The sequence below is a fragment of the Equus caballus genome, chromosome 14 (assembly GCF_041296265.1).
Source record: "Equus caballus isolate H_3958 breed thoroughbred chromosome 14, TB-T2T, whole genome shotgun sequence".
In the NCBI taxonomy this organism is placed as follows: domain Eukaryota; kingdom Metazoa; phylum Chordata; class Mammalia; order Perissodactyla; family Equidae; genus Equus; species Equus caballus.
The window spans coordinates 107340132-107353800 of NC_091697.1; the positions used below are offsets into that span (position 1 = coordinate 107340132).

Consider the following 13669-nt stretch of genomic DNA (forward strand, 5'->3'; position numbering starts at 1 on the left):
GCGCTCGGAGAAGGAAACACGAGTGCAGCTCTGGGGCCAGTGCCCCCGTGGGGTTCAGCTTGGCCCTGGGTCTTTGTACACGGGGGCAGTGGAAATCAGGGCATTGCCAGCGACTGTAGGGCACCCTGACTCCTAGGAGGTCAAAGGAAATAGATCTAAAATCCAAGGTGTCTGCTTGCAAAGAACCCTCCTGCGAAGGGGAGCCGGTGGAGGAGAAGGGCCCAGGACAGCCATCTGCTTGGGGTGTTCACAGGGGAGAGGCTGACGGGGAGAGGCCCGGCTCACACGGCTAACTGCAGGCAGAAGGAGGAGAAAAGTAACACGATGAGCACGCTTCTCTCCTTCCCTCGATTAGGATGCCAGGAGCGGGCCGTCTGCTGTTTGTGCAGAAAGGCCACCAGGAAGGAGGGAAGAGAGCATCTGTTCCGAGAAACTGCTGTTAAAAATGCAAGCAGTACGCAGAGCAAAGGCGGAGGTCTCTGCCGTGCAGGCCCCGGCTCAGAGAACGGGAGAACCCGAGCGGCCCGGCTGTGAAAGCATCCCGTTGCCCGGAGCCGGCATGGGGGTCTGCCATCCCTGGAGGCCGCTTGTCTTTCCTCCAGAGCTGTGGCTCTCAGGGTCCCCGGCTCTGACGCTGACGAAGGAACATCCCCTGTAAGGGGAGAGGCACCACCCCACCCCACCTCTGCGGCTAACCATCCTCTCTCTCCCTGACCAGACTGCCCAGTTTCAGCACGGGTGACAGTGCCCCCCTCAACACCTGCTCCTCCGTGCTCTGCCCAAGGGGTGATGGTAACTATTTTTGACGCAAAATAAGGCGAACCAGGATCTCCAATGGGATGAGGTCACTCTGAACCCCCAAGTTTGAAAGGCCTACATTCATCTAGAAGATTCAGGGACCCCATTTGAAGGTGCCAGCAAAAGGCCTGCCTGCTGGACTGAACTGAGGCCCTGAGAGACACGGCCTCTAAACACTCCCTCTCTTGGGGGAAGCAGTCAGCGACATGCAAGGTCCCCTCCTCAGGCCCCTCTGGCCACCTTTGCTGTCCACCCCGCCCCCAAGAGGCTGTTGGTCAGAGGGACGTAGTGTGACCATGTCCTGCCAGCACCTTTCCCATAGCGATGGCGTGTCTATTTCACCTCGGGGACTTTGTAGCCCGCCTGGATTGTGAGCGTGTGTGGACAGCACCCGCTGTGCATTCCTCGTGGGTTAGCTTGATGCTATTCTCACAGTAGGTGCTTCATTGCTGTTTACGTTGGTGAATAATGGTCCTCAGGTCTTGCACCTCTCCCGTGAAAGTAACCCAGCTTGCAAACAAGAACAGAAAATTGAACAATCTTCTTTCCCGAGTCCCAGGAGTCTTTTTTGCCCCCTACTCTCCTGGTAGAAAGGATCATTTTCAAATCTATTTTCTCATAGTGAAATGGGAGTGATAATAGAACCTTCTTATGGGGATTCAACAGGTCAGTCATATAAAGCGCCTCAGCAGCAATGATTGCTCTTGTTATCATTACTGGATTGTTATCTCTAAGATGCAGCATGTTTTCTCTGGGAGTTCCATGAGCAAGATGGGAGCCCTCTGGCCCTCCCCTTTGAAGAGAAGAGGGCACCATGCCAATGTGGCTGACACAGAAGGAACCCGGTGGAAGTCACATATGCTGTCGGCTCCTGGCAGCCATTTCTCAGTGACGGAGCGTTTGCATTCCACCGCCCGTCTGCAGATCCGGTGGGATCTACAGACACATGGCTTTCCTTCTTCCGTCAACGCCGTGATAGCAGTACCGCCTGCAGCCCTGCTTTGGGTTGGGATGGGCACCGCCATCTGCCTTGGGCTTGCTTTTAGGCTGGGATGACTCATCCTCAGGTTCCAGGCGGGGGGATTATCAGCAATGGTAAAGGAAAGACCCAGCGATACCCGTGCTTCGTGAAGCCACAGCACCCATGGCCGGCCCTGAACTTCATCTCGTCTGCAAAGTTCAAGAGGCAGGTGGTCAGCCAGTTTGACTTTGCTTTTATGACGGCCTTGCACGAAAGACCTTTGTTGAATTACATTCTAATGTTGTGTCTTAGTCTTATAAAATCAAGGGTTAGAGCAATCAGAGTCATTTGAAGACTGTTTACCTGTCTTCTATAATATCGTCACAGAATACACTACTATTATTGCTGACCTTGAGATCCTTAGTCCTGGCCCTAGTAAGGCTATCTTACATTTGTAGTGGGTTCAGCAGGGCAAGTGCTGTGATAGGTGAATAAAGGAGGGGAGGAGCAGAAGTGATGGTGTGAGGCTGAGGCCCAGGTGTTTCAGGTGCCCGGGCTCCGTATCCCACCGCCCTTTTGGACCACACTGCCAGTGCGCTGTTTGATGTATAGTAACCCACACGATGAAGTCCTCCAGGAAGTAGGACCAGAGAAAAGCTTTCCTGGCCCGCATCCTTGCATCCAATAGTGTTTTCTCTTGGCTCCGGGCTGCAGGGAGCTCAGAAGCTAATGTGAAGATCAGTCCCGGCTTTCACAGTTTAAACTTCCCCTCTCTTTCTATTTCTTCTGATTTTCTGTCTCTTTTTTAATGGTCTGATTGTGCCTTTTCTGTGCTTTTGGGAAGTAAACAGGGAATACATCTTAAGAAAGATGACTCAGTCAGCTGTGCAGTTTCACCCGGTAGGAGAAAGGACCCCAGAAGCTTCCCTTTATTCCAGAGTTTTCATTGCTCTGCTCCTGTGGGAGAAATCTACTCAGAGTAGGGTTGCCAGATAAAATACAGGATGCCCAGTTAAGTCTAAATTTTATATAAATAATGAATAATTTTTAGTATAAATACATCCCATGTATTGCATACTAACTAAAAATTATTCATTGTTTATCTGAAATTCAAATTTAACTGGATGTCCCATATTTTATCTGCTAATCTGGCAACCCTCATTCAGAGCAACAAAGATCCTGGATATGTGACTAGCTTTTGCACCTATGCATAGAATAGCTAAGGAGAAAGGTGCAAAATTTTTTAAACAAGTTTATAACAGTGGTTAAAAACCCTGAAGATGAGCTGGGCACCTTGAAAGTCAAACTTTGAACAACTGGCCTTTGGAAACATTTAGGTTCACTGGCCGGAAGTTGGTAGTCCATGCCCGGGGGTGGTGTGCTCTCCTGAGGCTGGACCTGACCTGGGCTCGGGACCCTGGAAGACCATGTGGACCTGCCTGGGCTTTCCTGGGAGCTAGAGCAGCACTTGGCCGGATCGGCCTCTCTGCGGCGCACCGATGTCAGTTTTGGCCAGTTTTCCCAACCTTGGATTTGGAATTTTAAAGTGCAAATTTAACTCCTACCTCCACATAAAAGAAACCAAATTCTTTCTCCGCCCCAATCGAAAATGTCTGCCAGTTCTTCTGGGATCCCTGGGGGGATTTTATAGGACCCCCCAGAGTTCTCTCATGTCTCCCCTCCTGTCCCCTCGTCATTCACGTTAAGGGTGCCTGCCTGTTGCAACACCATCCGTGAGTAAAGAGGGCATGGCTGCGGGCTCCCTCTGTCGCTGGGCCTCAACCCTGAAACCCCGTCGGATGACCTCATAGTCCCACACTTCCTCTGGCCTCACCGCCTGGCTGTGCCCCAGGGAGGATGCAGAGCACCATCCTTCCCGCACTCTGTCCCACTGCTGACGCGTGGGCCCAAGGCAGCTCTGCTCGGGCCTCCACAAGCCACAGGAGGACAGCAGCTCCTTCTGCATTTCCTGAAGCCCTCTCCACCAGGCGTAAAGGGCTCCTCCTGGGGGGCTGTCAGGGGCGGACAGCTCCTGTCTGCTTCTGTCCCGAGAGCAGAGCTTGCAGCTTCCTCCCTCACGCCAACCAGCGTGCCCTGTGGCCTGGTGTTTCAGTTCTTCCGACAGCTTGCTAGACCTGCTTAAACCTAAGAGAAATTCCGTGCGGGCAGACCCTAGAGCTCACACTGCGGTCCTCCTGTGTGTCTGATGCGGGGACGTGGGACAGCTGCAGGGATGCTGCGCTGTGGTCCTCACCTGCTGAAACCCAGCCTCAAGGGCGTCAGGCGGCTGTCAGACGCCACCTCGCCTCCCTTTGCTGCTGCTCTTTTGAGGACAAAGTCCCCAATTTTTCCAGTTTCCCTCTCCTCTACCAGCAGCCGACAGCCAAAGCTGCCGCAGGAGTGGTCCTGCGTGCGGGGCAGAGCGTCCCGCTGGGTCCGAGGCTGCGCCCCCCCACACAGACAGAGGCCCGCAGTGGCTAAAGACAGGCCTCACTGGCTGCTCCACAGGGCCCCCTTCTCCTCCCGTCCTTTCTCTCCTCTTGTGCAGGTGATGGACGGTGCGTACGCTGGCCTGGCCTTGCCCTGCAGGCGTCCCCCGTGTCTTTGTTCCACGTTAAATCCTGACCTGAAGGCACTTGGGGGGAGAGCCACACGGTGCGCGTGTCTTTCCTAAGGAAGCCGCCTCTGGTTTTCTCAGTGAGGTTTACTCGAGTGAACCTGCAGCCTCAGTAACAATACATATGCCCCAACTAGGAGGTCGGAAGCCCCTTGAGGACAGGTTCCCCCAAAAGCAGATCCTGAGACAAGGATTTGGGTGATAGTAGTTCTTTAAGGAAATGATCCCAAGAAGCACGGTGAGTGAGTGAGGAAGCGAGACAGGGAGGAGAGGAGAGACAATAGGAGGGAGCATTAATGATGTTCCTGCTGTGGATTCAAGAACTGGGGCTCGGTTCTGTTGGGGAGCCATGGACTGTCTGTAAGGAGAACACCTCCCGTTGTCCCACTGAAGAGCACGGAAGCTGGGCATTTATCCACTGACTCCCTTCCTCTCATGAGCCATGCACGCCGTGGTCAGAGAGCACTCTGGGGCACAGAGAGGCTGGAAGCCGTGGCCCGGATGGGACCCGTCTGCAGCGACCTCCAGGGTGGGTGGATCACGAGCGGAGCATCAGCAGCCTCTGTTGGAGGGCCTGCACCCTCTTCCTCCTGCATCCTTAGCACCTAGACAGTGCCTGGCTCTTCATAGATGCTCAATAAGCGTCAGACGGATGAGCAGATGAGTGCGTGAGGACCACATGTGCGTGAACCAGCTTTGATGGTTCAGCCAAAGGCTATTCAATTGTCAAAAACCATCTGGGACCTTTAGAAACAAACTCAAACGTCAATGACAGCAGCTAGTAGTGGGCATGTCAAGATAACCTGCTTTCAGTTTGAGGTCCTTGACCAGAGGAGGTGGGGAGGAAGCAGCAGGGCCATCAAATCCCTACCCAAGCAGGGGAGTCTCCCTAGAACGGGGAATCCTAGGCTGGATGCATTAGAAGATAGTATTTTCATCTCTTTTCCTGGATGTTTCTGGGCACAGGGGACTCAGAACCCCACTGGGCTGCTCATCTCTTTGTTAGGTGGCTTTCCCAGTGAGACAAGTCTTTGTACATTGAACCACAATTGTCCTCCTAATTGTTCATTGGTTTCCAACAGCTTCCAATTCTGGCTTCATCACTGTTAGCAGTGTGACCATGGTTCAATGGCTCATGGTTCTGTGCCTTATTTTCCTCACCTGTAAATGCCCATGAAAATGCTGCACAGCATTGTGTGTAAGCACTGGACTCTGATTTCCAACCACGTGGATTCAAGTTCAGGTTCCGCCATTTACTAGCTTGACTTAGTAGTGTTTCCTTAACCTCTCTGTGCCTTGGTGTCCTTATCTGCAAAACAGGTATCATAATAGCATGGGTCATTGTAAAGCACTTGGTGTGTAAGTGTTAGTTATTATTTTATCTCTTAGGGTCTTGTATTAAATGAGATCATACATGTCAAGCTTATGTAGAGCTCGGTGCCTGATATGGGTTCATTAAATACCAGTATTATTTTTTTAACTGCAACAACATTAAAATACTCTGTGAATTATTTGTTCCTCCTACCTCCTCTCTTTTCCAAGTTAAACATCCATTCCTCGTTGCATAGATAATAAAGTTTCCACCCTCATCTACGATCTGGACGGTGCAAACACAGAGTGGCCATCATCTTGCCCTCTATCCGTTGACTGTGCTACACGAAATTGCTGTGGTTCAGGAACGTGTCCTTTTCACTTTCTTCACAAGCACACACATGTCAATTATCATCAGCAAATGGCATCAAATCTAAATATTTAAAAAAGACTGGAAAATAAAACTGCACGTTACAGTTTCTTCTGTGTCTGCAGAAATATAATTTTGTCTTTTGGTGAAATAGCCTCATTTTTTGTCCAACAAATACTGCCTCCTTGGCTCAATTTCAAAACAAACAACAGAACCTTTGTTAGAAACTGACTGAGAGATTGCGTGCCAGAGTGAGGCTATGGCTGAATCGTGAGATGACGGGAGAGGAGGAAAGCGTGAATGAAAAGGAAGAAAGAGGAAGTTTGTGCCTCTGGCGAATGGTCCCGGTGCAGGAATGAGGTTTGAGGATTCAGCTTGGACAAGCTTCTCCTCTGGCTGAGTCCTGGACACTGCCATCTATCTGGCATTAGCTTTCTCTGAGTCCTAATCACCAAATGCCCTTTAGAATTCCCTTTCTCCAGGTTTTTGATCTGTTTGAGACCTTGGGCCTTGGGTTGTATTGACTGCAGCCACCATCTTGTGTTCCCACCCCCCGAGGCCTCAGGGCATCACCCTACTTTCCCTCCCATGCCTCTAGAACTCCTTCTCAAGTTCTTCCATGAGCCTGCCTTGAATCTTAACACCCTCCTCTAGTCACTCCCTCTCGGGGACATCCATGCCTTTAGCTACCAAATCTAAATCTCTAGTCCAAACTTCCCTCTTCTCTTGGAGATCGGCCCACACATTTATAACTTCTAACTGGATATTTTTATCTAGATTTCCTGCTGGCCCCAAAACTCAAAATGTCCAACATGAAATTCTTTATCTCTTCACACTGCCAACTTCTTCCTCATGCTGCATTTCCTATTTTGGATAATGACACAACTATCTGAGCCTGAAAGTTAGGAGTTGTTCCATGTTCCTTTTTCCCCACCAGTGAGATCCCACTGATGGGATTTATTACAAATCTCTTACATCCATCTCGTCTTGTCCATATCCCCTATCATTGCCATTATTTAGACACTTGCCCACCTGGACCATTCAACAGCCTCCAAAAGATCTCCCTGCTGCCATCACCTCTCCACCTCTTCCCCTCTGGCTCCACCCTCCATGCAGCCATCGGAGTCATCTTAAATTGCAGACGTCAACATCTGCTTTGACTTGGTGTTTGCAGCTCTCCATCAACTGGACCCTCTTTCCCTTTCCAGCTATTTGTTAATATCTAAGGATTAATATCTTCCCCATTGAAATCAACCAATTAAAAATATTTCTTGAACACCTTCTGCATACTTAAGACTGTGTGAGGTCTTGTGGAGGACATAGAAGAAATCCAACTTCAAAGGGCTTTCAAAGCTAACACATGAAAAGAATTGTTGGATAATTAAGTGCTGGCTGGTGTGGTATAGACTAAAAAGCAATAGGAAGTACATTTCCCGTTGGTTTTCCAAGGTACATAAAAATACACAAATATGTGTCTGCATATAAATCATGCCTATGTAATCCCCTGGTAAAATGTGTATAAGACGAATTTGCCTTAGTAATGCCGGACGTTTACACCATGAAGAGGAAGGAGTTTACGTTCTCAGCGACAAGCCTACGTTAGTTTGAGTGCTTACTTCACAAAAGTACTTATTTTATTGCATACGTATCCTACTCTCATTTCAGTATGAAGGACAATGGTCTGAGTAATTGAAACCAAAAGTGGGCCATTGCTTACCCTTCTTAGAGGTATATAAATCAGACAGAGTCAACATCAGGTCAAGCAGGCAAGGTCGGGAAGAAATAGCACCCATACTGTGCTGTGGAGCAGGTGTTCGTTCCTCCCAAAGGCGTGTGGTGCCTACTCCCCACTGTAAGTGTATCTGGAGGTGGGCTAATTAGGTCATTAGGGTGGAGCCCACATGAATGGGATTAGCGCCCTTGTAAGAAGAGGCAGGAGAGAGCTCATCTCTCTCAGCCACGTAAGGACACAGGAGAAGATAACTGATCTATAGGCTAGGAGGCAGGCCCTCAACAGACGCCAGATCTGCTGGCATCTTGATCTTGGACTTCTCAAGTCTCCAGAACTGTGAGAAATAAATGTTTGCTGTTTAAGCCACTCAGTCTATGGTATGTTTGTTACAGCAGCCCGAAGTGACTAAGACAAACTCTTTATCATAACAACCTAAATCAGTGCATGGCCCGGCTTTAAGATACAGACACCCAGCTGAAAGCAGAGGTCCTCTCAAACAGGTGGGCCCGCTCTGCAATCTCATTCAGGTCCAGCTCTTCCATCATGAGGCCTGGCAGCCTGGCCCATTGGATGCTCCTGTCCTGTCAAATCTCCATGCAGAATTCCACAGGGAGGCCATGAGCACTCAGTTTTTATTCCTCAAAAGGAGATGGATTCGGCTTTGCAGAAAGGAAACCAATTTAGATGAAATAAGGTGCCTATTACCCTCCTGTGAAAACTGCTCTTAGGTAAGGCGTCAGAAGTCCCCGGAAGAGATATCCTCTCTCCTTGTTCTTGCTCATTAACTTGCGTGGGCTTGAAACAAAGGAAATTGTCAAGAAAGTGTTGAAGTCATGCTGGAGGGTTTCCTGGAGTGGCCTGACCTTTAGCCGAGGGGCCAGGAGGCTTGAGCCCTCGTCCTGGCTCTGCCGTCACCAGTCGTGTGTGCCTGGAGAGCTCCTTAACTCTGGAGTCTCAGGTTCCCTATGCCTCGTAAAGTCTTGCTGGTGATAAACACATTTTATGCGAAAACATTTCAGGAAGTTTGGGGCCCTAAAAGACGTAGTGTATCTGAGCCTCCTACCAGGAACCTTTAAAGCGCCCCTGGGCTATTTACGTCCGAGGGCCATAATCCCTCCGTGACTTTCCTCTGTGCCTGAGCTGACTGTCATCAAGTGGCACCTGCTCACTTGACCCAGTGCCAAAATTAGCTTTAAAAGGCTCTATTGTATTAGCATAGTGTTTTCAAGCTTTGAAAACACATTCATACTCACCATTTCCTTTAATCCTCACACCACCTCTTTGAAATGGGCAGAGCAAGTATGGTTCTTATTCTTATTTCAGGGACGTGGGGACTGAGGCTCAGAGGTCAGGAGCTTTTCACTTCTGTGGACTCCTCCCAACTCCCCAGCTTCTCTCTCTGCTTCGCGAAGGTTCAGTGTCAGTTTTTCAGATCCTTCCCGATCCTCTGTGCCTCCCAGATTAGAGCCTAGAAGCTTGGGTCGTTCTTGCCCACTCCCTCTAAAGACAATGTTCTCTCTTGCTCCTTTTAATCCCAGGTTTTTCCTAATTCTTCATCTAGGAGAAAAAGAAAAATCCCAGTCTTTCCACAAGCTTGCGTTGTCTGCCCACCCTGGGCCTGGCGCTCTCCCCATTCTCTTCCGCCCTCCCTTCCTTTCACTCTCCACCACTGTGAAATCATTGATTTAGCAGCCAGTGCTCCTTGGGTTCCTACCTTCTGCAGGGCACCATTTCGATGTCTAGTGGTGAAGGCAGCAGGTGCGTGCATGTGGGGGCAGCTCGTCGCATTTGTAAGTGGTTCGTCTGCTTTATGATGGCCCGTGTCCCCCCCCCACCTGTATTTCCAGTCTTGGGCGGTAAATTACATGAGGCCAGGTCCTGGTATTTTGAGCTCACTCCTAGTTGGTATATGGGGAGAGGTAACTCAACAGGGTTTTTTTTTTTAATCTTCCTCAGTGATTGACACGGATGTAAAAATGAGAACTGGGAGAAACACGAAACAAAACAAAAGATCTCAAAAGAAACAGCTGAAGAAATGGTGGAAAAACAAGATCACTTAAATTATTGAGTGGTAGCTGTTCTTTGGTCCTTATTTGTAAGACTATAGAGATTCCTCTGCACTCAGCTGCTGGCTTAACGGAAATTTTCTACTGAGAACCAGCTACGTTTACAAGTGCTCGTTTGTGCGTCTGCTGCATGAAGCTTACAGCGAAGTAGAAGTTAAGACCTTCCTGAGTCACTGGTGGGTAACAGTGATTTTGAAAGCTACAGAAAGCTGTGCCTTGTCATTTTCATAAAGCATTCCGCAGGGTAGTATTCACTCTAAAATATTAAGCTTATTAAGAATTTTTGGATCTGTGATTAACTTTCACAGCAAAAGCCATGTTGAGTAAATTAGGTACCAAATAAATCCGAAAAGATCGTGGAAAGTCATCAGCTAAATTAAGACCTGACAGCTCACACAAGATGAGAAGCAACGGGAATTAAGAAAAATAATTACCTTTGCTGCTGAGAAGACAGGTTTGACCCCGAGTGAAGCAACTCCCAAGGCATGTGTTTTTGAACAGACAAACCTGCTGTTCTGCTCTGCTGTGAATGGGGGAGGGGCAAGGATCCTTCCTTTCTTCCAATATTCCCCGCACACTCTAACGGAGAGAGCAGTGTCTGCGGAATGATCTTTGAGGCAGAAGGACAGCTTTGCAGAGTTACCCCCCATCTCTTAGCGCCCGGGGTGGGGGAGGGGCAGACTTACAACTCCCTTCTCTCTACTTTCCTCTATTGAAGAGGCCAGAAGACTAGAAAGGTCACCTTTTTTAGCCTCCTTCGCAGGTAGGAATGGCCATGTGATCCAGTCTGGCCACTGGGATGTGAGTGGGGTCTCTGGGTACAGTTCTGGGAAAGCTTTGGAAAAGGGACAGAGCAACTGGCATGGTCATCCTGCCGTTTGCTCCCTTGCCCTCCTCCTTCTTTGTGCTTGGAAGGTGGCGGGGAAGCCGGCGTGGAGGGGCAGCAGCCAAGTTTGAAGGGTGGCAGAACAGGAGGCCAAAACGAGCTGGTGTCTACTCTCGGGCGCCTTCCCACTTGAGAGAAGAATTCCTATTTGTTTAAGCCATTTTCAGCAGGGGTTTGTTGTTCGAAGTCAAATACAATGTTAGGATTTTTCGTCTCAGAGGATAATTCTTTAGCAGTGCTGTTGGGTTTAGTAGAACGAAAACAACACCACCGTTTGTATCCTCCAGGGTAAGAGTTTACATCAGGATTATTCAGACAATGACATGAGCTTTTCTGTAGAATTCAGGGCCGGTCCTGTGAGTATAGGCCGGTGTGAGCGCTGTTCTCTTTGGGCTGTTCAACCTCTCAGTCTGAGATAACTTTCCATCAATTCCAGTGGAGTTATTGAGAAAGCAGGACTCTGTCTTCCTTGCTGGCTAAGAATGACGCATCTCTGTTCACTATCTTGAGATCCAGCATTTAAACCCCTCCTGCTCTGAGGAAAGGTATAAAAATAAGGTGGGAGTTCCTGGCTCTATAACTTGCACCTGCCACACTTTGTTTCTCGCATATAATCCTGGAAAATGCAGCAAAGACAACAAAAATAAATTCAGACTTAAAAGAGAGGGAGGAAGGGAGAATGAGAGGATGATGAACCTCACCTGTGGAATACGATCTCCCGGGTCACAGTGTCTGCCGTGTTCCTCCACCTACATTTTGGATGCTTCTTGAGGACTCAAGTAAGAGGACAACAGTGGTCGACAGGGGAGGTGAACTGTAACACCTCTGCTCACTTCCTCTTTGTACGTGTCTACACGGAAGAAACACGGCTGGGTCAACTTTTCTCCCTGCCAAGGGCCTAGTTATACACATTTCAGGAGATTTTTTGTGCTAAATTATGGGGCACACTCGGGATTTGGTTATATTCCTTTTTGAGATAGGCTATGTTTCCTTTCCTCAACAAATATTTTTTGAGCACTATATTAGTTATCTATTACTACGTAACACGGTACCCCAAAACTTGGTGGCCTAAAACAAAAATAAGCACTTGTTATCTCACACGGTGTTTCAGCGTCAGGAATTCAGGAGCGATTCAGCGTGGTGATGCTGGTTGTAGCCAAGAGATCAGTGGGGCTGCAGCCATCTGAAGGCTGAGGTGCCACTTCAGGGTGACGCGCTCACCTGGCTCTCTGCAGGAGGCCTCAGTTCCTCACTGGCTGTTCACAGGACGCCTCTCTAGTCAGTGCTACTCCTTCCCAGAATGGTTCTCAGTGGCTCCAGGTCCACTCCCCAGGCTCTCAGTTCCACTCTCTGAGTCATCTTTCTTTTGTCCTGAAAGAGAACCTGTGAGTCCAGCTGCATAGTTTCTCCACTCGCTTCCTCCTGTAGAAGTTTGGGAGTCTAGAGGCCACTTTTGTTTTCCTCCCATCTCTGCCCCTTTTACTACAAGCTGGTCATATTTCTGACAAGATGGTCTGTGGATCTGACAACACTGTGGGTTTTCTGTAATCCCATTGGTGTTCAGTCCATTGGATAAAAGCCACATCCAAAAATGGCTTCCAGATAAGCCTTCCCCTCCTTGAGCTCTGGGAGACGGCCAAGGGCAACATCCTTCAATGTCTTAGAAGCTCTACTGTTGGACTGAATAGCTCTCCAAGGAGCGAACTTGGGTCTTTCTGAGATCCTAACCAAGGACTTTGCAGTCAAGTCCTCGGCGTCATCTTTAGAGCACGTCCTTCTGAGAGCACCCTCAGAAGAGTTTGCTCGAAAGGGCAAACTGGAAACTTCAAATATAGCCCTTTCTGGCTTCTTCTCGTTTCTCAGTCTTTTCTTTAATTTATTCCTCTCCTCTTATATTTTATGATACACACAGCAAGAAGAAGAGGTGGCACCTTCACCACTCTCACTGGGATTCTCCTGAGACAGACCAGCCTGTTCTCAGCAACATTGTCTACCTTCCACTCTGTTGCTAAACTTCTTGCCACTTTGTAAGAAGAATGAGCTTTCCTCCAGTTTTTGATAGCTTTTTGCTTCGTTCCCTTGAAGCCTCACCTGCAGCCTCCTCAACGGCTATCAAGCTTCCACCACCAGAACCTTCAGGGCCCCTCAGGGTTCTCTAACAGTTTCCTCTACATCCTTCCATCATCTGCTTGCTCCCCGGTTCCAAACCCACTCCCATGTCTTAGGCTGTTATTTCAGCATCACTATCGCACTTCCAGGTACCCAAATCTGAATTAGCTATCTATTGTTGTACAGCAAATTACTCAAAAACCTAACATCTTAGGATGAGAAACATGTATCATCACATACAGTTTCTGTGGGTCAGGAACTTGGTGATGGCTTAGTTGGGAGGTTCTGGCTCAGGTTCTCTCATGAAGTCAAGATGTCAGCCAGGGCTACAGTCATCAAGTGGCTGGACTGGGACAATCCGTTTCCAAGACACTCTCCTGGCTATTGACAGGAGGCCTAGTCCTAAGGCCGCTGCATGCGTTCATGACAGGCTTCTCCTAGAGTAAGCGATCCAAGAGAGAGCAAGGCAAAGTTGTAAGGTCTTTCATGACTTAGCCTCAAAAGTCACAAAGCGTAATTTCCTCAATATCCTACTGTTGGCATAGGTCAGCCCTGTTCAAAATGAGAAGAGACTGCACATGGGCGTGAAGATCAGAAAGTGAGGCTCTTTGGGCTGACCTCAGAGGCTGACCACCATGGACACTTACCAGAGCCAAGGTCCTCTCCAGGGTGCAAGTGGGGACAGAAGAAAAGGTCCCTTCCCTCAGAGAACATGTGCTCTAACTGGGGTGATGGGACACACGCACACATGAGAGAAGCATTATTCAATTATATAACCAATTGCTGGGACTGTGAGGAAACGCCCTCACTTGATGCTTT

The 13669-nt window shown here is 48.9% G+C and overlaps 1 long non-coding RNA gene across 1 annotated transcript; it reads right to left on the reverse strand.

Moving 5' to 3' along the window:
• Positions 1-4445: 4445 nt before the first annotated feature.
• Positions 4446-10586, reverse strand: LOC102149681 (uncharacterized). Its single transcript, XR_288350.4, has 4 exons — positions 10290-10586; positions 9043-9346; positions 5902-6120; positions 4446-5685 (listed from the first exon to the last, which is right to left on the reverse strand). It is a non-coding gene; the product is annotated as an uncharacterized lncRNA (long non-coding RNA).
• Between the last annotated feature and the right edge of the window lie 3083 nt (positions 10587-13669).